At 42.0% G+C, this 26,395-nt stretch overlaps 1 long non-coding RNA gene, 2 other non-coding genes and 1 pseudogene across 3 annotated transcripts in view; all 4 read right to left on the bottom strand.

Moving 5' to 3' along the window:
* The window catches only part of LOC113267261 (uncharacterized), a 129,240-nt gene that overhangs the window by 81,874 nt on the left and 20,971 nt on the right, over nucleotides 1-26,395 (bottom strand). Inside the window, exons 8-13 of the long non-coding RNA XR_008961464.1 lie at nucleotides 20,866-20,937; nucleotides 17,963-18,034; nucleotides 14,802-14,895; nucleotides 9,518-10,629; nucleotides 5,124-5,219; nucleotides 2,283-2,406 (exon numbers count right to left, since the gene is read on the bottom strand). This is a non-coding gene — a long non-coding RNA (uncharacterized LOC113267261). The remainder of the gene's footprint in view (nucleotides 1-2,282; nucleotides 2,407-5,123; nucleotides 5,220-9,517; nucleotides 10,630-14,801; nucleotides 14,896-17,962; nucleotides 18,035-20,865; nucleotides 20,938-26,395) is intronic.
* LOC113267434 (small nucleolar RNA SNORD113/SNORD114 family) lies at nucleotides 1,595-1,664 on the bottom strand (annotated as a pseudogene).
* On the bottom strand, nucleotides 9,763-9,834 carry LOC113267413 (small nucleolar RNA SNORD113/SNORD114 family). Its single transcript, XR_003320768.1, has one exon. It is a non-coding gene; the product is annotated as a small nucleolar RNA SNORD113/SNORD114 family (small nucleolar RNA).
* Nucleotides 11,874-11,945, bottom strand: LOC113267416 (small nucleolar RNA SNORD113/SNORD114 family). Its single transcript, XR_003320770.1, has one exon. It is a non-coding gene; the product is annotated as a small nucleolar RNA SNORD113/SNORD114 family (small nucleolar RNA).

Genomic DNA, 26,395 nt, shown 5'->3' on the forward strand with positions numbered 1-26,395 from the left:
GCACTGGGCTGCATTAATTATACACTTTGGTTAGTTTCCATTATTGGTCCCCGCATGGGGTCTTTTGATTTTATAACCGCCTAAACCAAGGACATGAATTCTGACTATAATCTACTACAGTCTCTAGGCTCCTTACCCACAAAGGTAAAAACTAAAATGTTTATTACTATTGAATAATTAAATCAGCTGTAGTGTTTTTGTTCCATGAATTAAAATACACATTTTATAAAGAGCAGAACAGCACAGACACCTTTTTTAATGGAGTCATGAGGTACTAGATGACTAAACCTTAGTTCCTACCATATTCTCATTACTGACGCAAGAATTACTCTATTTTTGGGGCGCCTGGGTGGTGCAGTCATTAAGCGTCTGTCTTCGGCTCAGGGCGTGATCCCAGCGTTCTGGGATTGAGCCCCACATCAGGCTCCTCTGCTATGAGCCTGCTTCTTCCTCTCCCACTCCCCCTGCTTGTGTTCCCTCTCTCGCTGGCTGTCTCTATCTCTGTCAAATGAATAAATAAAATCTTTTAAAAAAAATGAATGACTCTATTTTTTATTGACTTATTTACCATTTAATCTTTAATTTATGTAATGAACACTGTTAAATCCACCACCCACTAGTTGCTAAATAACTAAATGTAACTAGTACTACTATCCATCTATATACACCCTAACCACATGGTTCACAGCCCCATTAATCTTTTTTAAGGGTCCACATTCATGCATTGCTCAGAGTGCGCCATGAAGCATCGGTCTAAGATTTGCCCTAATTTGATTATTTATTCATTTTTTAAAGAAAAAGAGTAAAACCCACCAGTACTCCAAAACTGAAATACCAGTTCATGCAATTGCTGATATCTACTTTGTCCAAAGTGGGATAAGTCTAGATTTCTTCCTCTTCGTCTAAAATGGTTTAATCACTGTATTTGTTTCATGACACCTGCTCCTCTGCCTTCTTTTAAATAATTAACCAATATATGAACGCATTTGTTCATTAACTTTTAAAAATACATTCAAAGTGAAGGCAAGCTAAGGCACTGGACAAGAATACTGACTAATACTAGTATTTGTCCATATGTTCATTGCCCACAGATATAACCTGTTAGATTCTTTTTTTTTTTCAAGTAATAGTCAGTGAACAGGATTTGTTCGATCAGAGCTATGATCGTATTCTCAATATTAGTCCATGCTGGGCTTTCTTTCAATTAGGTACTTATTTAAACAATTGTTTCTAGTGTGAAAGATTTGTTCCTTTTCTAAACAGCACCAACAACCAGCTACCTACCAGAAATCTGAAACAACGTGGATTCGCATGGAATAGGATCCATATTCTTTATGGAAAAAAGTAAGATAGACTTGATCTATTTAGATCATGAAACTCAGATTTCAGGAAATAATATAATAATAATTCTTGTTTCATCGCAGACTCACATAATTAGTCATCATTCACTTACTCATCTTTACCCTTGCATTGCTTTATTAGGATACATTTCACAGACATTAAGAACTAAAGCTCAGGAAGAGATCATTGACTCCTCCTAACTTTTGCTGTTTAAGTCCCTCTCTCACAGAAGTTAACTACATTTCTTTTTCTAATGGACCTCAAAGTCAGAGTTTAATTAAAATCTTTGATCCAGACATCTCAGAATACTCATCATTAATCTACACTGAACATTTCTTCCTTCATTTATAAATTGATTCTTCTTTTATTCATTGATTCACTAATAACAATATAATCCATTAAAAGCCCAAGAACAACACTAAGAACTGGCTCTATGCCCATTTCCTGCAGTGCTAATAGACAAGGACATTTTTTGCAATATATACATATGCTCTTTGCAAATATAAATTAGCTAACATCTTTGCTTCGTATCAGTTTCATTGGTCCATGCTTGACCCTTTTACATTTAAAGATGATTCAAGAAATAACTGCGGGACCTTTAATCTTTCCCCATATCTAAAACATCAACTTGTCCATTTTCTTGTGCGTTCCTCCCTCAAGGAAGTCACAACTTAAATCTTTATCAATGGAGAAGTACTTAAATGTATTGCAATGCAAAAATAAAACACAATGTGGATCAACCCTGAAAACCAATGACACACCCTGCATCTTTTTTATTGAATTTCAGTAGTACTGAATCAGATTAATCATAAATCCCAATTTGGGTCTGTGCCGGTGTTACTTGGCTTTATTTATTAATATAGCCATTCATTACTTTGGAAAAGTCAAACAACACCCATAAACCAACCTCCCAACCCAAGAATATAAACTCTGCTACTTACATCAATTTCTTCTTTCCTTACCCACACCGTTTGTGAAAGCCAACAATCTTTAGCATTAGAGAATGATTAAATCGGTGGTGTGTTCACGTGGTGAAAATGCAGACTCTCAAAAGAGAGAAAGAGCCTATAGTGAGATGTTTTTTTAAAGTGAGGTTAGTCTTGTAGTATCAGACCAGTCATGAACATGGGTCATTTTAGAATGTCATCATTGCCCATGAATCGCATTCTTATTTATTGACTTACTTAGTTTTTCTTTTTACACAACACAATTAACACCAACATGAAAATAAGAACAATTATCTACCATAATATATCCGTCTGCATACTCCTTATCCATAAATTTAACAACTCACTGGTTGCTTTTAATAGACCTCACGTGTCCAAAATTGGATAAATGTAAAATCTTTATTTTATTGCATATTCTCACCAATGAAGCACAAAGTTTTCTGACTGATGTCTACAGATTCATTTATTTATTCATGTATACAATTAGGCATAAAATAAATCAATTACCTACCCATTTTTCTAAAGAATTTCCCCATGTAAATTTCCATGTACACCTGAACCTAACAGTACACTGCATGTTAACCAACTGCAATGTAAATTTTACCCAAAGTGGAAGAAATTGTGAGTTCTATTTTTTTTATCTGGACATTTGGGTATAAAAAGAGCAATCATTATCTTTGATTCATAACACATATTCCTCATTGGCCTTTGCTCAGCCTTCTTTTGAATAATTAACCTACACAGAAATGCACTCCTTCATTCCCTTATGACAATATGTCAGTATCAATGAAAACCAAAGCACGGAACGGGAATATTAAATATCCAGTCTACATGCTCATGGCCCAGAGACATAACTGATTACTAAAACCTCTTTTGATTAAAAAAAAAATTAAACTAGTGAATACAGTTATATTAACTCTAACTCTGGTCATATGACACATCCTCAATATGGATTCACATTTGGCCCTCTCTCAATAATACAATATTGAAACAATTGTTTATTTATGTAAGCCCTTTTTTTCTTTGTCCTTCTTAGCTAAAACCACCAAACAATCAATCAAACCAACAACACAAACTCTTGGATGTATCTGTCCATACCTGTCCTTATGGAAGAGCTCAGAGCTTTGATTTATCTTTGGAACCAGGTGTTTCAAATATATGCTAATAATCTTTTTTTTAATATTAGAACAATTTTAGATTTATAGAAAATTTATGAAGGTAACCCTTCTTCTTAACATTTAAAGTAGTATGGTTCATCTGTTACTAATCAACCAATATTGATACATTATCATTAACTGAAGTCCATACCTTATTCAGATTTCCTTAGTTTTTCCTTATGCGCTTTTTCTGTTCCAGTACCCACCATTTGCATTGATATGGGTGGAACTGGAGGGGATTATGCTAAGCAAAATAATCTTTGTTTTATTACATAACTTCACAGCCGGTCCACATGTGGCCCTCCTTACCTTTGTTCATTTTCACATTTCCTCATCCATTCATGAGCTCATTTTTTCCCAAAGAGTCTGCCTTTTCTCTTTGTGACAACAGTCCACAGATTTCCAGACAGGGATTAACACAATTTTGTTTGTTCCATTATTTTTTATTTTTATCTTTTTAAGTTTTTATTTAAATTACAGTATGCTTAACCTACAGTGTAATATTAGTTTCAGGTGTACAATTTAGTGATTCAACACTTCCATACACCACCCAGTGCTCATCACAAGTGCGCTCCTTCATCCCGATCATCTGTTACCCCACGCCCCCCACCTCCCCTCCGGTGACCATCAGTTTGTCCTCTGTAGTTGAGAGTCAGTTTCTCTGTTTGTTTCTCTCTCTTTTTTTTCCCCATGCTCGTTTTTTTTGTTTCTTAAATTCCAAACAGGAGTGAAATCATATGGTATTTGTCTTTCTCTGACTTTTTTCTCTTAGCATAATACTCTCTAGCTCCATCCATGTCATTGCAAATGGCAAGATTTCATTCTTTTTGATGGCTGAGTAATATTCGATTTTATATATACCTCACCTCTTCCTTATGCATTCGTCCATCAGTGGACACTTGGGCCGTTTCCGTATCTTTACTACTGCACATAATGTTGCTATAAACATAGGAATGCCTGTATTCCTTTAAATTCGTATTTTTTTATTCTTTGGGTAAATCCCGGGTAGTGCAATTGCTGGATTGTAGCTTAGTTCTATTTTTAAATTTTTGAGGAGCCTCCATACTGTTCTCAAGAGTGGCTGCACCAGTTTGCATTCCCACCAACAGTGAAGAGGGCTCCCCTTTCCCCACATCCTACACAATTTTAGATTCAGACTCAATGCCGGCTCCAGGATTCATCATTGTCCCCAGCTTTGCATTCTTTTTCTTCAGTCCTTTGTCTTTTGTTTATCGATTCACTCACTGTTCCAACAGTAATATAGTCAACACATATAAATCACAAAAGCTCAAAAATACTACCTGGAACATTAAGATTTATTCATATGCTCATTTCCCACAGAGCTAATACATTAGATCTTTTTTTGCAATGGCCTTTAGAGTAGCACACATGTGCTCCCTGAATCATCTGAAGGGATGAATATTAAAATCCACTGTCATGTAAATATCATGTATGAAGATGTGTGAAACATCTTCCATCTTTTTCTTAAGGAGTCATCAGTTGTGCAGAATTGAATTAAACATCATTATTTATGGTTCATAATCTATTCCTGTCATAGGTAATATGCAGCATTCTTTTATGTTATACTTCTGTGTAGTTCTTTATTACTTGAAATACTTAGCGAACACCCTTGAGCAAGTTCCCCTAACCAAGTACATAAATTTTGACTATTACTCACCTCAGTATTTATGCTCCTTAACCACAGAGCCAAAATCTTCATCATTAGATATGATTAAATCAATTATGGTATCTTAATTCTGAGATAAAAATCAGGCTTTAAAAATAATAAAAAAAATAATGATGATGATGATGAAAAAGCCATAAATTTGTTATGTCTAAAAGATATTAATTGTAGAGTTCTAGGTTAAACATAAAACCTGCTTCTTTTCATTGGCTCAAGAATATCACTACTGTTTATTTACTTAATCATTTAATTTTAATTTTAAATAATATAAAGAACATGATTGAATCTACCACCCAACCCACAAGTAACAACTATGGCGATTACAAACACGCCCATGTACATTACATAGGGAAAATCTCCATTATCCTTTTCAATGGATCTTTCTTGTACTGATTGGATAAATTTAAATTCTTGTTTCATGGTGTATTTTTAATAATGGTCCATGGTTGACTCTACTTAATGTAGTCATTCATTCATTCATTCATTCATTCATTCAATTACTCATGGAGTAACTTTACCTGTTGTTCATTATATTAAAAAAGGCAGGGGCACCTGGGTGGCTCAGTTGGTCAAACATCCAGCTCCTAATTTCAGTTCAGGTCGTGATTTCAGTGTTCTGGGAGTCAAGTCAGGCTCTACACGCAGCAGAGCATTTGCATTAGGATTTCTCTCTCTTCCTCTCCCTCTTCCCCTCCCCCCCACTCACTCTCACTTTCTCTAAAATAAATGAATAAATTTAAAAAAAGAAAAGAAAAGGCAAAGATGGTAGCTTCACTTATGGTGAGTACAGCGTATAGAGCTGTCAAATCCCTATGATGTACACCTGAAACTAATGTGATATTGTGTGTTAACTGTACTTCGATTTATAAAAACAAGAAAAAAAGAAAAGAAAAAGCGAAATGGTAAAACAGGCAGCCCCTCAGAAAGGAAATAACTACTAGTGCATCTGTCTGTGTACATCGTACAAAGCAGGGAAAGCCTAGCCTTTTTTATTTTTATTTTTTTATTATTTTTTTTAAAGATTTTATTTATTTTATTTATTTGACAGAGAGAGACAGCCAGCGAGAGAGGGAACACAAGCAGGGGGAGTGGGAGAGGAAGAAGCAGGCTCTTAGTGGAGGAGCCTGATGTGGGGCTCGAACCCAGAACGCTGGGATCACGCCCTGAGCCGAAGGCAGTTGCTTAACCACTGCGCTACCCAGGCACCCCAAGCCTAGCCTTTTTTAAATATGCAAACAGTACTGTGAAACAGGATAATCATTATCCTTATTCCATAATAAGGTCCTCACTGGGGTATGATTTTCACCTTTTAAATAAAATATGAATCTATTCATATGCTTACAATAACATATAATATGTCATTATTATAATTATAACTCACTGGACAAAACTTTGAATAATATTAACGTGTGATCGTACGCTCACAGTAAACCAGCTTCTAATAGGACCTGTTCTCATCACTGGTCCATAACCTTTTTTTTCAATTAGAGTCTTATTATTTACTTATGCAAACATCTTTCCATTTTCTTAATAAAATGAACCATCAGCAACCCACCATCAATTCATAATCACAACAGTCAATCTTGGGCATACCTTTCCATTTGTTCCCTGCTGAACCGAGTAAAACCTTGACCTACTTATTTTCCTAGACCTCACTGCTTCGGAAAGGTTTCAAAACATACTTTCGTAATTGAATGATGTGTGCCTTTCCTTGTCATCATTCATCTTTTCATGTCTTTCCTTAATCAGGCGTTATTTCATTTGTGATTAAAAACACCCCACACCCAAGGAACACGAAGCCTAAGAACAGGATCCGGAATATTCCTTTCTTGCTTCTCAAGTGCCTCATCACAGAGGGAATAACGAGACCTCTTCTTGGAATGACCGCAGAGCTACAGAGCTTCATCAAAACCTTTAATTCAGACACCCCAGGGTACTCATCACTGATCCAAACATGGCAATTTTTTTAAAAGATTTTATTTATTTATGAGGGAGAGAGAGAGAAAGAGCAGGAGCAGGGGGAGGGGCAGAGGGGGAGGGAGAAGCAGTCTCCCTGCTGAGCAGGGAGCCAGATGCGGCTAGATCCCAGGACCCTAGGATCATGACCTGAGCCAAAGGGAGACGCTTGACTGAGCCACCCAGGTGCCTACACTTGGCATTTTTTGTCTTCTTCATTCCTATCTTCCTTTCTGCATCATTTTTAGATGCATACATTATAATACAGTCAATAGCCATGACTCACAAATGCCAAGAACGAGAGGAATGATTCTTACTAAGCTTAGTCTATCTGTACCTGTCCCACAAAGCTAATGCATTTGACGTCTTTTTCTCAGTGCAGCTCTGGTTGCACATGGGGACTGGTGGACAGCTGTGCTTCCTATCAGCGTCACAGTGATAACAGGTTTTTGCTGGTCTCTTTATGTGTCCACGTTGTAAAGGTGGTAAAACGAACGACTGTGAACCATCCTCTTCCCTCACAACTAGAATAATGTCATTTTCTCCCACCGTCCTATGTTCTCCTCCCTCAAAAAGTAAATAACCTTGATCTTTATCAAGGAAGGGATATACTTCTAAATACACTTTGGTGCCAAACTAAAATGACATACTATTACGTGGTCTTGAAAACGACTAATCCATGAACCTCGGTTCATAACGTAGTCATAGCTTTGGTCAATGCTTGCTGTTCTTTGATTTTATATATATGTATACATGTATCTATTTCTATAAAGCCAGTTTTTAAAAATAATTCCTTGGAAATTCATGAACACTCTCCCCAGAGAACAGTGGCTTTGATAGTTATTTATACTGGTCTCTGTGCTCTTTACTCACAGAGGCAACAACAGAGACCTTCACCATTAGAGAATTATTACATTGGCTGTGGTGTGTTCACGCTGTAAATGAAAACGCCAATTCTCAACAGTCTCTATTGGATATGTCTAAGTGGACGTGAGCTTTACACCGCCAGATTAATAATAAAGCTGGATCATAGCACATTCTCATTACTGGTGCAAAAACTGTGCTCCTTTTTATTTATCAGTTCGTTTTATTTTTAATTCTTGGCCATGGAAACATCATGGAATCTAAGACTTGACTCAGGAATAAGGCTTGTAACTATTATACTCCCTACTCTTCATTAACAGCCTAATGATTATTGTCATGAACTTTACTTGTGCAGAACTGTGTAGATTTAGAACCTGGCATCATGATGTATTCTCAACAGTCCTAGCTTTATCATTATCTAACTGCCCATGGAATAATTTCATCACCTATTTATTTTTTTTAAAACATACATAATATATGATAAAGACACATTCCAGAATGTAACATTGTATGTAATGCATTATGTATAAGATAAATATATGATAAAATTATAAAATTTTATATATATAATAGTAAATATATAATCATGTATTATATATATATTATATATATATATATACACACACATAAAACTGTAAACTTTCCAACTGAAATCTAGAACTGAAATACCATCATTACATAAACCTATCTCTATGTCCTTACCCCAAGTAGGAAGAAACTAGATCCCATCTTCTTCGTATGGACATCAGTAGAGTAGGGCAAGATTACTTGTTAACTTTATTTCACATCACGAATGCTCCAAATTGTCCAGTTTGCCCTCTTTTAAGTAATCATTTGAAAATCCTCATATTGTGGCTCCTGGGTGGCTTAGTTGGTTAAATGTCTGACTCGATTTCAGCTCAAGTCATGATCTCAGGGTCATGAGACAGAACCCTGCGTGGGGCTCCGCACTAGGGATGGAGCCTGCACACGATTCTCTCTCTCCCTCTCCCTCTGCCCTTCCCCCCTCTAAAAAAATCGAATAAAATGATCATATTCATTCACTCCGTGACTTAACACAATATATAATTACTTGAGTTTCTACAAGACCCTATCCTTGAACACATAAACACACTAACAACTGCCCACACCTACACATTCATTGCCCACAGAAATAACCGCGTCCCTTTTCATTTTGGGGGGATTTTTTTTATAATTTTTGTTATATTAGTCACCATACAGACATTTTTTGTTTTTAAATAAAATTCAGTGAACACGATTAAGTTAATTGTGTTAATGTGTTAGTATGACTGACATCACATAACACGTCCTCAACACTGGCCCATTCTTGCTTCTTTTCAATTAGACAGTCACATAATCATTGGCTTATGTAAGCGTTTCTTCCTTCTTCTTAACAAAACCAACAACCACAAACTCCCATCAACGCAGACTGCGGACACGTGCATATAGATACGTCGCGTGTGTGCTCCTATGTGTCCGGACTTCCTATGTGCTCTAAAGGGGGCAACAGCTTTTACCTACATATTATATTGAAACTTGGTGTTAAACAAATATATTACTAATAATACCTGTTTCACGACACGCTCTCGTAAATGATTCACACGTGAGCTTCTTTGTCTTCATTCACTTACACGTTCATTTATTCGTGCACTCACTGATTCACCTGCGTCAATACAATCCACATGCAAAACCGCCTAAGACCCAAGAACCAGATCCCCGATGGGCTTGAACTCTATTCCTTTAGAGAAAACGACTAGGTCTCTTTATTTTTTTTTTTAATTTCAATTCCTGTACAGTTAATATACGGTATTATATGGACCTCAGAGTTTAGGGTTTAATCAAAATTCTTGATTCATATACCCCAGAACTACTCATCATTGATCCAAGCTCAACATTCTTTTACTTCATTTATTTATTTCTACATTGTATATTGATTGTTTATGCATTATTTATTGATTACTTCATTCATGGCCTTGCTGATTTAAAGAAAGTACTTCCTATGAATCACAAAAACCCAGGAACAAGATCTTTGAATGTTGCAGAGAGTTGTTCACAGGCTTATTTCCCACAGAGCTGGTAAATGAGATCTCTTTTTAATTGGACCTCAGTGTTACATGTACGGATTAATCAATACATTGGCTTCATACCCATCCCATGGGCTTCACTGCACTCTGCTTGCTGGTCTTTCACTTAATTTCTTCATATTTTAAAAATAGTACACTGAACCTACCATTTGACTCTCTCCATAACTAGGACGTTGGCAATACTTTCTATCTTCCCAGGTGCTCCTTCCTCAGAGGTTTAACAATCTAGATAGTTATCAGTAGAGTATGTTCTTAGAATGTGGTGCAGAAATAAAATGGAATATTAAGGAACTCTGAAAATGGATGCAAACCCCTCAAACTTTGTTTCTAATGGATCTCAATTAAACTAAAATGGACTAATCTTAATCCGTGGTTCATTACACATTTGCAGCTGTGGTCCGGGCCTGATGAGTCTGATTTCACTTATGTTTACAGTGCCCATTCTTCCTTCAAAACAACCCCACAAAAAACCCACACAAATTATCTCCAAACCAAGAACACAAACTCTGTCACTTACATGAGTCACTTTGCTTCTTATCCACAGAAAGGACAGCCAAGATCTTCCTCCTGGGATAATGAAGAAAGCAGACTGAAATCTGTGGATAAAATGCAGATTTTAGGAAACTGAAGCAGTGGTATAGATTTAGATTTTTTTAAAGACACCTTAGTCCTACTGTACCAGATTTATCGTAAAGGCCTTTTTATCACATTCCCATTATGAGCCCACAAATGGCCACCTTTCTATTTGCTGACTTCTTTAATTATTAATGTATGTAATATAAGGACAACTGCTAAATCTACATCCTAGTAGAAGAATTAAGAACTCTTCCCGTTCCAAATCCTGTCTATTAAACCCTAACCACGCAGGTCCGAGCCTAGACTGTCTTTTTTATGGATCTTCCTTGTTTAGAATTTGGCAAATCTACATCTTCATTTCTTGACATATGCTCATCAGTGATCCATGCATAACTGTACCTTATAAATTTATTCCTTTATCTGTTTGTTTTTGGTTTATTTGCTCATGAAATAACTTGTATTTTCTCTTAAAAAAAAATGCAAAATACTGTTATAAGCAATTGTCTCTACGCCCTTTACCCAAAGAGGACAGAGCCCCAAACCACCCCCTTTTACTTATATGGACATCTGAAGGGTAGAGCAAGATTAATAATGAACTTCTTTTAATGACATATTATCTTCATTGATACATGTTTGCCCTCTTTTAAATAATCTCTTCCTTCAATCACTTACAATAATATCATCAACATTTGTGAAACTACATACCTAGACATACCTAAACGCAACTAATATCTTCCCATAAACTCAAATACGCACAGAAAAAGTTAGATGTGTTTTTCAAAAATGATATTGAGAATAACTAATTTAATCATAACTCCTCTCACGTAACACATTAACATCGGCCCATGCTTGGTCTTCTTTAATTAAGTATTCTGTAATCAATATTTATGATGTTTCCCTTTAACCCCCTTTACTTGATAAAAGTAACCACCACCAACCCAGAAACAACACTGATGCTTACAGACATCTGCCTACGAGTTTCTGATAAAACATGGTAAAAACCATGAAATCTTCACTTCCTGGAACTCAGCTCCTCAGAAATGTTTGAATAATAATTTATTTCTCATTAGATACTCTCGTAACTGGCAAATACCTAGGTCTCATTGTCATTATTTGTGGATGTGTTTCTTTATGTACTCACACACGGATTCACTAATAAAAGGACCCATCCCTAAGATGTGCCAAAGCCACAAGCAAGACGCCTGTATTCCTAACTGCCACAATCCATGTCCCACCAAGGCAAGAAATGAGGTTTGTTTTTATGATGGACCTCAGAGTTACAGGGTTTAATCAAAATCCTTGGTTCAGACACCCCAGGGTACTCATCATTGGTCTAGGCTTGGGACTTTTTTTTATTTATTCATTTACGCATTTGTTCATTCATTCATTCATTGACTAAAAATGACTTGATCATATTCATGAATCACAAGCAAGAATAAAAGAATATCACCTACTTCTGTCTTTTGTTTAATTTCTCCCAGAACTAATACACTAGACCTCTTTCTACAATGGACTCACTGTTGTGCATACGGATCCACCATTCTTCATGCAAACCCACACCCATCATAACCATGCGTGGCCCTCTTGTTTTAGTCTTTCTTTAATTTGGTCAAATTTTAAAGACATAACAAAGAAAATCCAGGAACATCTCATTTTACTTCCCCAACGGTTCACCAAAAATCTTTACTTGTGTTTCTCTATCAACATGTTAGACACCCAAATCTTTACCAATGGTGGAATGTATAAATCTAGAGTGATGGAGTATAAAATGAAATATTAAACAAATGTAAAATGGAGAATCTTCTTTCACCTTTTTTCAAAAAGGACCTTGCTTAATAGGGCCTAATGAAAGGGGTGCTCCCTCCCTTCCATTCTGATAAAGTTTTATGGACCGCAGTTGTGGTGACTTGTATGAATCACAAACTTTAGTCCATGTCACATTATCATCCTTGCACCAAGCATGGACTATAATTTATTATTCATTTTTTAAAGTAAATAATATAATAACGTACTGAATATTGACAACACCACCATTCAGCCCTCCAACTATGATTTGGACAGTATGTTTTTGATCCTCTCCCACCAAGATACAAAGATCTTCAATGGTAGAGAAATGTTCACATGAACTGTGAAACAGACACACAAGGTAATATAAACAGTTGATAAAACAAATGAATAAGCCTATGTCTTTTTTCCATGAACCTAAGACTTCCTTGCCCATGAATCTCAGTTGCACAGAACTAGATTAATTATAATCTTTGTTTCATGAGACATTCTCATCTCTAGCCCATAACTAATCCTGTTATTGATTTGTGTATTATTAATTTATATATTTATTTATCCATATTTAGTATTCAAGAAAGTCCCATTACCCAACTACCCGACACAATTGACTAACAGAATAGCCATGAGTCACATAGGACTATTTAAATTTCATAAAAATCAAGTAAAATTAAGAATTCAGTTCCTCATACACACTAGCTACATTTCATGTGCTCAAGAGTCACATGTAGTTAGTGGCTACCATATTGGACAGAACAAATTATATAAAACACATCCATCACTGCAGAAAATTCTATTGGGCAACACTAATAAATATTCTTTATCTTTACGGAATAGTCTAGAACTTTTTCTAATGAAGCTGAATTGGATGAATCATAGTTCTTGATCGTTGGTCCATGCTGATTCTCTCTTGTTTGACTTGGTCATTTCTAAAGAAGTTTTAATGAGCAACCATAAATCCAATCTCTTACTCTTACAAGTAAAACACTGACATTATCTTTCATCTCCCTTTGTGCTCCTTGCTCAGAGTTAGTATCTTAGATCTTTATCCATGGAGAATTGTTTAAATAAACTACGTATATATCCACAGTGAAACACAAAGTAGCTGGTCCAAGGAATGAAAAAGACTAGATTATTTTGATAGCGGACCAAAGGGCAGAACTGAATTAACTGTAATCCTTGGACCCTTCTCATCACCGGTCTGAGTTTTGGCCTTTCCTGTATTTTATGCATTAATGTAATTATTTATTTGTTTTTAGTACTAAAATCAACATCCAATGCACCATCATGCAAAAGCAAGAATACTGACTACTCCTTAACCAACACATTGTTTTAAACGGACCTTAGATGTACAGAATTAGAATCATCTTAATCCTGGGAGTATGAGATATTATCATCATAGGCCCATGTCTGCCATCTCTTGTTTTACTCCTTAATTTGTTCATTCATACATTTTCTTAGCTATGAACACCCTTGAACAACTTCCCAGCCAAAGATTTAAGAACATCAACTATTACTTACATTTTCTTTATGTACCTTATCCATCCAAATAAGATTCAACATCCTCATAAATATTGCATGATTAAATGAACTATGGTGTTCCATTTTGTGCAACAGAAGACAACCGTTTAAAAACTGAACACTCTGGATCATTTTCAATGGCTTTCACTTGTGTAGAATTAAAATAATGAGCCTTAGTTTATTAAACATTACCCTCTCTGGATTACACTTGGTCCTTTTTAATTTTATCTATTCCTTTCAAAAAATCATAGAAGAATACCTATGAATCTTACCGACAAGCAGAAAACTACCAGTATCTATGTCTACCGGAGCGTCGCTGTCGCCAGGGTAACACCCAAATTTATCAATGCAGAAGTGTCTATATAAACCATAGCGTATAAATTAATAGTGAAATGCCATTAAAATAAATAAAATAGCACAGATTTTTTGTTTTAATGTCCTTCAGATTTGCAGGATTATGTAATCATGGATCATAAATCTTGTCTTCATTAGTCCATGTTTAATTCTTTTTTATTTTATGTACACATTCATTTATTTTTAATAAATCAATAAACAGGAACTCACCACTCAACCCAGGAATAAGTAACAATTCTGTAAAGAGATATGCATGTTCTATACATGTATAAAATTAATATATATGAATATAATTGTTTGTTATTATTTGCTCATCTCCTACACAGAGAGCAACCTGTTTTTTTTTTTTTTTTCTTACCTTGGTGACAGTTATGCCAAATGAGATTCATCACCTTGGTTCATGACACAGTCTCCTCACTGGTCTATGTTTGACCATCTTTGATTTTATTTGTGCCTGTTCATGTTTAATAATGCTACACACACACCCATCACCCAACCACCCAACCTTAGAACAATAACATTACCCATCACTCACTTGGTTGGTTGGTCCATGGCTCATTTCCCACAGGAGGTCACAGCCAAGATCTTCATCAACAGAGTGTCATTAGACCTACTCTGGGGCCTCCATTCTGTGGAACACAAGGCATGTGTTAAAAAGGATGAAACAACCAGGTATTCTTTAACGGCTGTTGGATGAGCAGCTCAAGACTAATCACAGTTTGGTTCATGACACTCTCTCACCATTGGCCTAAGCATAGTTCTCATCGTACATATTTTTTCACTTAATATATTATAATCAACGTGCATGACCTAATCAAAAACCAGAGTAACAGCCATTATAAGCATCTGTCTCTATGCTTCTTACCCACAAAGGAACCAGCCCAGATCTTCTTCCTAATGGACTCAGGTATGCAGAGTTGAGGTAATAACAATCTTTGATTCCAGGTATAATTGCATCATCGTTTCCCACATGTCCCTTACTGTTTTTACTTATTTTTTTAAATACAATAAACACACCAGGTCAGCACTAACGCAGAACAAAAATATCCATCAGCACTTATATTATTAGTACTTCTATTCCAATGCTTCTTATCCACAGACGTAAGAGCTTTGTTTTATGGTTTTAAATGTGTACATAAGTAGTACATAATAGTACATAAATAATACATAAAAGTACATAAATAATGTACATAAGTGTATTAATCTTAATCCATAATTCATACAACATTATCTTTGGTGCTTCATTATCAGCTGTCTTTCATCCTTTTGTTTATTTTCTCATCAAATTAATTTTTTAAATTTTTCATTTAAATTCAATGAGCCAACATATAGTACACCATTAGTTTCACATGTAGTGTTCAATAATTTATCAGCTGCATATAATACCCAATGCTCATCCCATCACATGCCCTCCTTAATGCCCATCACCCAATTACCCCGCCCCCCGCCTCCCCTCCAGTAACCCTCAGTTTGTTACTCCTCTAATTCATATTTAACTATACAGCAAATACACTCGAAGCCACCATCCAGCCCCAGACCAATGACAGTTCTATATAGCTGTTGATATGCTTCCTACCCACCATCCCAATACCCTCGAATTCATTGGGCTTTGTTTCTGTTCTGTTTTGTTTTGTTTTTTTAGTAACTAGAGGTGGATACAACAGATTACTCATAACTCTTGTTTAAAAACACATCCTCGTCACTGGTCCACACTTGGACCTCTATAATTTTATTTATGCATTCATTCATTTTTGACTATTCAGTAAAACCCATTAAGCCCCGCCTACACCCATCCACAGTTTCCTTCCCCACAAAGATCTTTCATCTCTCGCGAAAAACCCCCGTGTGCCCATTCTATGGAACACAAAGCCCCATTAAAAGGAAGAAAATAGCCTAGACCTTTTTTGTTTGTTCATGTCAGGTTAGCAGACCTGGATTAATCATAATCTTTTGTCCAGAACACATTCTCACGATTGCTCTATTCAAGGCCTTTATTACTTTATTTCTTGACTCTATTCTTTTTAATAATAAAATTAATAACCACAAACCAGTCTGATCTCTTTATATCCCTCGGTTGTGGAGAATTAATCATGATCCTTGGTTCAGGGTCACTTCTGGCCATTGCACCAGGGTTGCCCCTCTCTTGGTTTACTGATTCTTAAAACCTCTACAACAACCATGACCCCCACCTCCATTTCCCTCGATCTTAGACCCTTGCTGCCCTCTGCCTTCAATGGTCACTCCCAAATCTCCCAGGTACCCTCTCCTCCCCCTTTTATAAATATATAAAGCTTTATCACATATGTGGATTCTTTACAAGTAACTTCCATGGGCCACTGGCTTGCAGGGCCTCTGCAGGGCTCTGTTAAGGGGGAGAATGAATCCATTGACTCACTGAAGAGCACACCCACCAGGGGACGGTAAAGGGAGTCCAGCCGAGATCCTTGAACTCTGTGTGCCATCTTTACATTGCGTGACTACGTGCTCAGTCATAAAGCTCTGTTCCCCATGGTTAGAGCACATGTGCTCAACACCACACTGCCTGCCTCCAAATCCAGCCTCAAACCCTGACGAGCTGGGCAGCATCAGGAAAGTTAACGAACCTCTCTGTGCCTGTCTCCCCATCTGTAAGATAGTCGCAGCACTAGTTCCTAAGCAGAATTAGCCATTAGTTTCCCACCAAGGCAACCAGGTAATCTCCCCCACCCCCACCCTGCCTCTGAGACCCTCATCCAAATCTTTCTTCCCTCTGCAGCAGCGCCCGAGCTGTGGTGCTAGACAGACAGACAGACCAGGTTCCACCCCAGCAGGCACTCATGAGCTGTGTAACTGCAGAGACGTGACCTGGCCTCTCTGTCTTGTGCCCCGACTTGCGCGATTTGTAGACTGAGGACAGCAGCACCCTCGTGGGTCCAGCGTGAGGGTGCAGTGAACTATCGACAGTTCCTCAAGCAGCTCCCACCCTGAACACCCCCCTCCCCGGCCCACACACCCACCCTGCTGGCCAAACAGCCCCCAATCTGATTAGAAAAACGAATTATCTCGATGCTCAGGCCAAGCCGAGGGTTTCGGGAAGGATGGGCCTCGGGCAGGAAATTGTTGGGATCTGTTCTTTTTTGGACACGGCATCAAAGCTTAAACAAGTGCCCTGGAAAATAGAAATCCAACTAAGGGATGCGCTTTAGAAAACTAAAATTCATTTCATGAAATGGGGCTGCCCTCGGGGGAGTCTATGCCAGGAGATTCTTGATGACCAAATCGTTTCCCAGAAACTACAAATGCCTCTACTCTGACCCTTACTGACAATATAGCCAGTTTCCTCCCTACCCTCCCAGATTGGCCTGGTAGGTGCCCAGCACACTGACCACAGTGCAACTTTCGAGACATGAAACATTAAAAATAAAATTTAAAACACATATACATCATGTTTATGTGTGTATAACATAATATATACATAAATATATCCACTTGGGTACTTTCCTAAGGGAGTCATGGGTAGACCACCAGGCTGGGAACCTAGGCTTCTGCCTTTGCCTTCATCACACTGTATGGCCTTGGGCAAGGCCCTTCCCCTCTCTGAGCCTCAGGTGGCAAAAACCCACCAGTCTGCCCTCCCTCCCAGGTGGTGTGGAAGTGAAAAGCATGAAGTTTAAGTGCAAGTTCCCTCCAAGCATCAGACGATCATTAATGTTGTACCTCCTGTACCCAGCACGTAGTGTTCACAGCATGCCTTAGCATACATTATCTTGTTTGATCCTCACAGCAGCCCTGCGAATTAGACATAATAATCATAATTAGCCAATATTGATTGAATGCATACACTGCACCAGGCACCATGCTGCCTGCTTGGCATGCACTGACAGTCTCTGGCGGGGAGGGGTACAATTCAACAGCATCTCTTTTTTTCTTCCCCCCAAAAGTTCTGAGCACGCAATTTTTGTGCCAGGCACTGGTCTAGGTCCTGGGATACAGCAATGACCAAAACAGACAAAATCGGAGAGCTAACATCCCTTGGGTGGAGACAGAACAGAAAACATTAAGAATAAGTAAGTATGATATGCGGTATATGACACAGAACTATGGAGAAAAATAAAGCAGGAGAGGGAGCAATAGCAAATGACGAGAGAGACTCCCTGAGAAGCTGATATATGGGCAGACATGCTTAGTCCCATTTTACACACGGGGAAACTGAGCCTCAGAAAGGTTAAGTGACTTACAAGTGGTCACGCAGCAAGGAAGATGCTGAGCTCCAGAGTCTGCCTTACCCACTTACCCCTGCTGCCTCATTTTTATGGCGGTTCTTGCTTTCTGATACCCCACTGTCAGCCTCCAAGGTGAGTGTGTGAACGTGTGTGTGGGTGAGTGGGACGGCTTATGTGACCTCCCACACAGGCAGTCCCAGGAGCACAGGGCATCTCCAGGATATACTAACAGCCATGGATGAGTAAATACACTGCCTTCCTTAAAGAAGACGCAGAGGCGACAGTTCCTGCAGGACCTGCAGAGTCGTTGTCAGGTAATGCTGAAATCAGAGCATGCACCCAACACAGCCCAGCAAGTCAGCACGGATGCTAGCCCCATACCTTGTCTGGGGTAGCAGGGCATCCAAATGTACACCCCACCCCAGCACTACCCCCACAGGCAGCTACACACTGCCGAGGCTTAAGTTGCAAATATCCTGCCCAGAAATGGGAGGAGGTCACCCAGTCCTCATGCCCTACATAAGCTAAGACTCCATGGAACAATTCTTCATTCCAAACAGCCACCCTCAAAAGAGCAAACAAAGAAATGTTTCTAAAATGATTATTTTCTACCCCCCCCAAAAAAAACAGAAAGAGAAAGAAATTTGGTAAGAACATACATGAGAATACTGGGGGAACTTGCCCACTGCTTCTAGAAGCCAGGAAGTTGAACCAAGACAACGTAATTGTTCATCTTGCCCTTCATCTACTCAGCTTCTTCTCAGCTCCCATTCTTTCTATAATTCTCGATACCCCCAAGGAAATGCCTATTCCAAGGCTTAATATTTCATTAGATGGATAATGTCCATTTAGTGTATATAATTCTCATTTCCCTAACTAGAGCTAAAATCTTCTAGCCTTAAATTTATATGTGTTTCTATTTCACAGACTCCCTCTCCAAAAGCAAGCTCATACACATCTCTGAGCACCTGTTCTGTCGTCTATAAAATGTGGATAATGATTCTTTAGCAGTTAGAGATATTAAATACCATCTCAATAAAGTAGTTATGACAATTACAATTTTAACTGTAACGGAGTATTTATTGAATGCTAACCATATGGGAAACATTGTTTTTAAGCTCTTTAAATGTTTGACTCATTTAATTTTCAAGTACCCATTAATAAGGTGCTGTTGGTATCCCCATATTACAACTGAGGAAACTGAGGCACAGAGGTTAAATACTCACAAAACTAGTAAACAGCAAACCTGGGAATCAAACCTGAGCATCTGGGATATGTGTAACAGGACTTAGTCCATATGCAGGTTATCAAAACATATCTGCTGAATTTGAGCCAGGTCTTCAGGGAGGCTTACTGATTTGCCCTTAAGCCCTCTGTCTGATTCCCTCTCTCCTTGCCTTGTACTCCTTCAGGCTCTAGAGTCATTTTTACATCTGCTTCCCTTAGTATTCAGTCATCATAGGAACTACCAGAAATTTGACTTGATTAATTATACTGCAAGATGTCAGTAGTATGCTTGACCCTTATATGTGTGATAGTCACAAATAGGACAAACTAGAGAAGGTGTTACTTGAGAAATAAATTTAGAGTATGGGGGATAAGAGGTCCAGCTCCCTGACAGACCAGGTGGAGGAGTCTAACATGGGTTAACCCCAAGGAGTGAATTTTTTTTCAGACACAGACTTAGAGAAAAATAAATGTTAAAAGTGTATGAGTTTGGAAGAATAAAGCAGACCAGGGTTCAAATCCTGGTTCTGTATTGTCCCCTACATGATTTGGGGCCAGTCACTTAGCATTCCTAAACCTCAATTTTCTTGCATCTTAATTGAGGGTGGTAACTGCTATCATAGAGGGTCATTGTAATGATTTAGAGGAGATAAAATTATGCCAAGTGGCTACATAAGGACTGAGCATGCGGTTGGGCTCAGGGCTTAGTCATCCAGGAGAGCCAGTGGAGGGAGGCTGCCTGCTGTTTCTCAGTGCAGTGTGAAAACTGCTGGAACTGAGAGTTGCTGCTGAGAAGCTCCAGCACCACAGCTGGGGCTTGGTCCCTGTGAGCTGGCAGCCCACCTGTTGTCCCAGAGACACCTGAGCCAGTCAGTTCGCTCAGAGGCAGAGCAAAAGGCAGGAGCTTCGCCAGCAAGCTCCACTCAGAGGAGACATCTCTTCAGAGACCAAGTAAGCCTTTAATGTTGGTGAGAAGCTGGCTATTCTCTCTCATTCATCCATCTCTCCACCCTCTGCACTTGAATTCATTCACCCATCTCACCAGCATGCACCAGCCATCACACCATTTCTCCATCTGCGGACACCTCACCGAGGCCAGCATCCATCCACCCATCAGACCAAACACCCATCCTTCCTCCTCTCCATATTATGGGCAGGAATCAGACAAACCTGGATTGGAATCCTGGGTCTTGCTTCCTAGCTGATGTTGGATAAGCCACTAACCTCTCAGAGTCCTCTCAGCTGTAAAATAAAGGGAAATCAGTCATAGCTGTGGTGATGATTTAAAGAGAGAGTGGACATACCAATGACTGGCCTGAGCAAATGATCATTAAATGTTCATTCCCTCTGCTTCTGCAGTGGGGCCCGGATTTATACAGGGAGAAAACCAGAATGTCTTGCATGACATCTTGAGAAATGCTTTTTAGAAATTATCTGCAGTGTTTTAGTGGTGTGCATCCCCCTTCGGCCCCAGGGGCTGGGGGGTGGCCAGAGCCTTCTGGGGTAGTGGTCCCTCCTGGACTCCCAGCAGAGACTGCCATCTAGTGGATCAGCAACCGGCGGGGTCCCTGATAGGTCCCAGGTTGCTGTTCCCATGTGGGGTGACAGTTCCGAGCCAGCTGGAGGTCCCAGTCCCCAGACTGCAGATTGCCCTCGTTCAGATGTGGTACACGTACTGTCTTCATCACTCAGGGGGCCTGGACTGCCAGGAGCCTTTTGTTTTGTGGATGATAGCCAGTTTTGTTTTACCTACCCCAGACCAACTCCCCTTTAAATGTTTCCAGAAAAAAAAAAGAAGTTCTAGCAACTTCTGTTTGCTTAGTGTCTTTTATGTCTAGAAACAGGGCTGGGGGCTTCCCGTGCACTGTCTCCGATCCTCTAAATGACCCTGGGAGAGACTCCGAAGTTGCCCCATTTTCAGTAAGAAAACTGAGGTTTACTGAGGGTGGATTACTCACTTAAGGTGAGGGTATATAGTCAGACCCCTGAATTTGTATCTGTAACTTACCTGCTGTCATCCCAGTGCCCCTTGAAAGTGCAGGAAAGAATTTGGACACTGATTTGAACAAACCAACAGTTAAAGAAATTTATGAGTCAACTGGGGATATCTGAATGCTGAATAGATGTTGGATGACATTAAGGAAAGGCTGTTAATTTTTTAACTGTGAAAGTGGCATTGTGGTTATGTTTTTAAAACAGAAAAGAGTCCTTCTTTTTTAGAGATAGGCACTGAAATATGCTCAGAGGAAACAATATGGTGTCTGGAATTTGCTTCCAAATAGTCTGGGGTGGGGGTGGTAAGGGGCCAGTGTAAGGCTCAGACAGAACAGGAGGGGCTGAGAGCTGTTGGCACCTGGGTGCCGGCAATGTGGAAACTGTAAATTGTGATGAAAATATGTATTATTTTCTCTACTTTTGTGTTATTTCAAATTTTACATAATTGAAGGTCTTAAAGATCAATAGGTAAAAATAAAGTGCAGGAGGTGAGGGGGTAGGAGAGGGGAAGCCATCAAAAAAAGCAGAGGAGCCCAGCATCCAAACTAAATGTTGGGGGGTATTAGGGAGCTGATTCACAGAACGAATGCCTCAAAGTGGAGAGGGTGCAAGAAAGGGGCTGGGGCTGATGGGAGCAGGCCACTGTAAGTTGGCTGGATCCAGGAGAAAGTGCAAAGGTGCAGGAGCTGCAGAACCAGATGCCCTCCAGCCACCCCTAAGCCCTGCTGCCTCCTTCAGACCCCACTCCCATGCCCCCGCCCCCCCAGGCCCTCCAGCCCTTTCCCTGGCCCTCATGCCTCCCTCACACATACACCCCAATGTTCCCTCCAGGCCCTCCAGCCCCCTCCCTGGCCCTCCTGCCTCCCTCAGATCCCCTGTGTTCCCCCCAGGCCCTCTCCTTCCCTGGCCCCTTTCCTCCACCCTAAGCCATCCAGGCCCCTGCAACCTTTTCACTGGCTCTAAAGGACCTGCCAGCCCCTCCCTTCTCCAAGACAGAGCTGCCCACCTGATGAATCCTTCCGGAGACCAGCTTGGCTGCTAAGGATTGAGCTGTCTAGCTTTCAAATGCCTTTTTAAAATTATTTTATTTTATTTTGTTTTGTTTTTTTTAATTGCCTTTTGGGGAGGAAAAGAATTAGTGCTTTTGCCCTAAAACTGTGTACCAAGTTGCTCTGACTCCTCAGCCCCTTCCTCTCCCTCTCTCAGCCCCCTTTTTCTGCATCAGTCATATCACCCACGGCAAACTAACACTCGACCCCAGGTCCAGCCAATTTCCCCAGACCCTACGGACCACCACCCCCCTCCTCCTCTTCTCCCCGATCCTGGCCCTTCTAAAGCTGCCAGACTCTGTGCGGTGGGCTTCCTGGGCACCTCGTCACCCTGGAAAAGCTCCCTCCCTCCTCCTCCGTTTCCCATTCTGGAAAGCCGGCCAGCGGACAGCTCCCGGGACCCTCCGGGACAGTTCCCTGGGACAGTTCCCGGGACCCTCCGGCAGCCTGCTGCACTGCAGCGGAGCCCTCTGTGAGGGAGGGGCACAGCCAGCAGCCACCCCAAGCCAGAGCCTGCCACCCCCTCCCGGCTGTCCCCAGCCCAGCACATGGCCTGGCCCCCCTCTCCATGCCGCAATTAAAAGCGCCAATACAGATGCAAAAGCAACAGTCCCTACTGACGGTCTCCCCCTCCTCACTTTCTGGGCTCAGAAATGTGGCCCAGGCAGCCCCCTTGCGGCACTTGGGGGCGCCACAGACTCTTGGCTGGTGTCTGAAGAATTCAGACTGTCTGATTCCACTGCACCGTGAGTTGGCACAAATCTTAAGTGGCCCAAGTCCTACCCGCTGCAGACCTGGCTCAGCCGCCTCTCTGAGTCGGGGGCACGGCTTTCCTCCCTCCCTCCCCCGTCCACATCGAGCCCTCCTCGCTCCCTCCCTCCGGGAACCAGAGCTCTCCTGTTGAATACTGCTCCAACACGCAGACAGGTGTCTGCCGACTGTAACAGCGGTGGGAGTGGGAGGGAAGGTGTGGGGACAGGGGCTTTTCTTGAAGTGACGTTTGGGAAACTGAGGAGCAGTGAGGCTCACAGTCCCTGTGCCGATCAGAAAAGGGCCCAGAGACCCTCCCTCCAAGAGTGGGTTCTAGCTTAGAGCATCTCCCTGAGGTGAGGGGCTGCCCTGAATATTTTCCCCTGCTCCCCTCTCTCAGCCATCAAGCCCTCATCCCCTCCAAAGCCAGTCCTCCCCACGAAGAAGCCCTGGCGGGCCCACCCCCGGATGTGCTCTGTCCTCTCTCACGCACTGTCCACATAAACAAGCCCCAGCCCCCTCCGTCTCTATCTGCAATCTGCCTGGAGGTGGGCAGGGCCCTCTCCACGTCAGGTTAATAATGCCATTTTCATAAGCCTCTGCCCATAGGTGCTACCACCTAATTTTGAATCTGCCCTTCAAACGGATTGGGCCACAGAGGAGCTGGGATCTCAAGCACCGCTGGGAGGTGCTTATAACTAATCAATCCATCCCCTGCCCACCCACGCCCCCCCAGCACTCAGCTCTGCCTTCCTGAGCAGCCCTCAGCAGCAGGGTGTGGTGGGGAGCTTCAGACGGTCTGGGGTTCCATCCCAGCCTGGCCTCACAGCAGCTGAGAGACGGTGAGTATGCGACTTCACAATCCCCTGCCTCAGTTTCCTTATCAACCCAATGGGGATTATGAAGCTGGTGCTCAGAGATTTTCCCCGGGTGAGTCCTGTGCAGGCTCAGGGCTTGGCCCCGAGACAGGGCTCCATAAATCTCACCTGCCATCACCCCCCCGCCCCCCGATCACTTGATGTGCAGTGACTGACTTACTCCTTGTCTCTCTCCCCCACCAGACTGAACTTCGAGGACAGGAAGCCGACTGCCACTACTCGGGGTCCAGCCTCCCACTCGGGTCTGGGCCTGCCAAGGTAGGTGCACTGCGGTGGTTTGGAGAATGAGTGCATGGGAGGATACCCGGATCCCACAGTCTGTGGGATGCCCGGAGCCCACTGGGTTTCTCTTTCCCAGATGGCCCCCCCTACTGTCTAAGCCAGCCCTTCCAGGCAGCAGCAGAGCAAAGTGTTTCTTCATGCCTTACCCCGGGGCCCCGCGTGCTATTACACACAATGCAAATTCTTGCCGTATTAAATGCAGAGGTGGGTTCGCATGCATTTCTACCGCCTGCTGCATCTACTGTGAGCTCACAGGCCAGGGGCTGCCTCTGGCTGACTTCATTTGTGCAATTAAGCTGGCTGAGGGGTCTCTGGCAAGCAAGGTTCCTGTTTGTATTCGGGGCAGGGTCGTGAAAGGCCAGACTGTTTTCTTCCTTGCGTGCCACTTGTTACATGTGCGTCTCCCTCCCTGGGTCCCACTGTCTACTCCATAAGCATTCATGAAGTGTCTGATGTGTGCTAGGTGACTCTTATCTCATTTTTATCTCACGGGGAGGGAGCCCCTCTCTTATCTATTGCACAGGGAAAAACAGAGGCTCTGAAAAGTAAAAGGAATTACATGGTCTCACAGCTAGGAAGCAGGGAGTCCAGCCCGGTCTGGTGTTCTCTGTCTCAGGAGCCCCCCAGCCCCACTGTGGCCGCCTGCCGCCGCCGCTGCTGCTGCCCAGGGCCGGCCAGCCGCCAGCAGCTCCTGCAGAAAAGGCAGGGGGTTGCATAGAGAGCATTCTCCCTGGCAACTAGCAGAGGGGCCATAAAAAACGGAGGGCTCAGACGCCGCTTAACAGAGAGATTCGAGAAGCTGGACCTGGGAGGGGAGACCCGCGCCCTCCCCTGGGCTCTCTGCAGAACAGCAGGGCAAAGGGCTCCTGTCCCAGACCCCACCGAGCAGGGGCAGAGGCGCCCCGGGACAGGTGTAGACGGCTGTGATCTGGACGGTGACAGGGACCCCAGATCTGATCCCTCGGTGGGTGGGGGGCTCGCTCCTCAGCACGGAAAGGAGAGCACTGAAGTGAGCTTGCTGTCTGCGGAGAGCCGAGGGCAGAGCCGCGGAGGCAGATGCAGAAAGCAGGGGAGGGCTCGGCAAAGCAGCTCGGTGTGCGAGCCCTGAGCGGGCTGCTCGGGGAGAGAGGGAGCTCCCTGTTACGGGAGGCATCCGAGCAGAGAGAGGCAGGCCGGTACTTGGCCGGGAGGCTGCAGCACGGCTCCCTGCCCGGGCTGGCAGCCCGCACGTCTAGGCCTTTGAGAAGCTCCTACAGAGCTAAGTCCCGAGCGGGGCTGGCTGCGGAGGAGACAGGCTGGGGTCAGAGCAAGGATGCGCAGACTTTTCCCATGTACCTTGCCCTGAGCTGCATGGCAAAGGCACGGAGATGGCTGGTGGAGCGCTTCTGTCACAATGAGGCAGTGAGGGAGAGGAGCAGAGAATGGGGGTGAGTGCTCGGGGCCAGCAGGGGGGAGGTGGGGGGCTGTCCTGCAGCCAACTCCCCATCTCAAGGGCCGGGCCACCTGGAGTGGCCAAGTGCCCGCCCCAACTCCCAGGCCCAGAAAGGCTGGCCTGGGTCCTCTCTGGGGCAACAGGCTGGTGCAGCGGGTGGGGGGGAACCTTCCTGCAGGGGGGAAGTAGGAGGGGGGGGTCTGGTGAGTTGAGAGGCCTCCCGGTCATGGGAAAAGCAGGGCCCTTTTCTGGAGGCTGGGCCGCAGCCACGGATTCAGCCGGCTGCTGGACCGTGACTTGGATGCTCTGGGGAC

Source organism: Ursus arctos, unplaced genomic scaffold (genome assembly GCF_023065955.2).
Source record: "Ursus arctos isolate Adak ecotype North America unplaced genomic scaffold, UrsArc2.0 scaffold_25, whole genome shotgun sequence".
In the NCBI taxonomy this organism is placed as follows: domain Eukaryota; kingdom Metazoa; phylum Chordata; class Mammalia; order Carnivora; family Ursidae; genus Ursus; species Ursus arctos.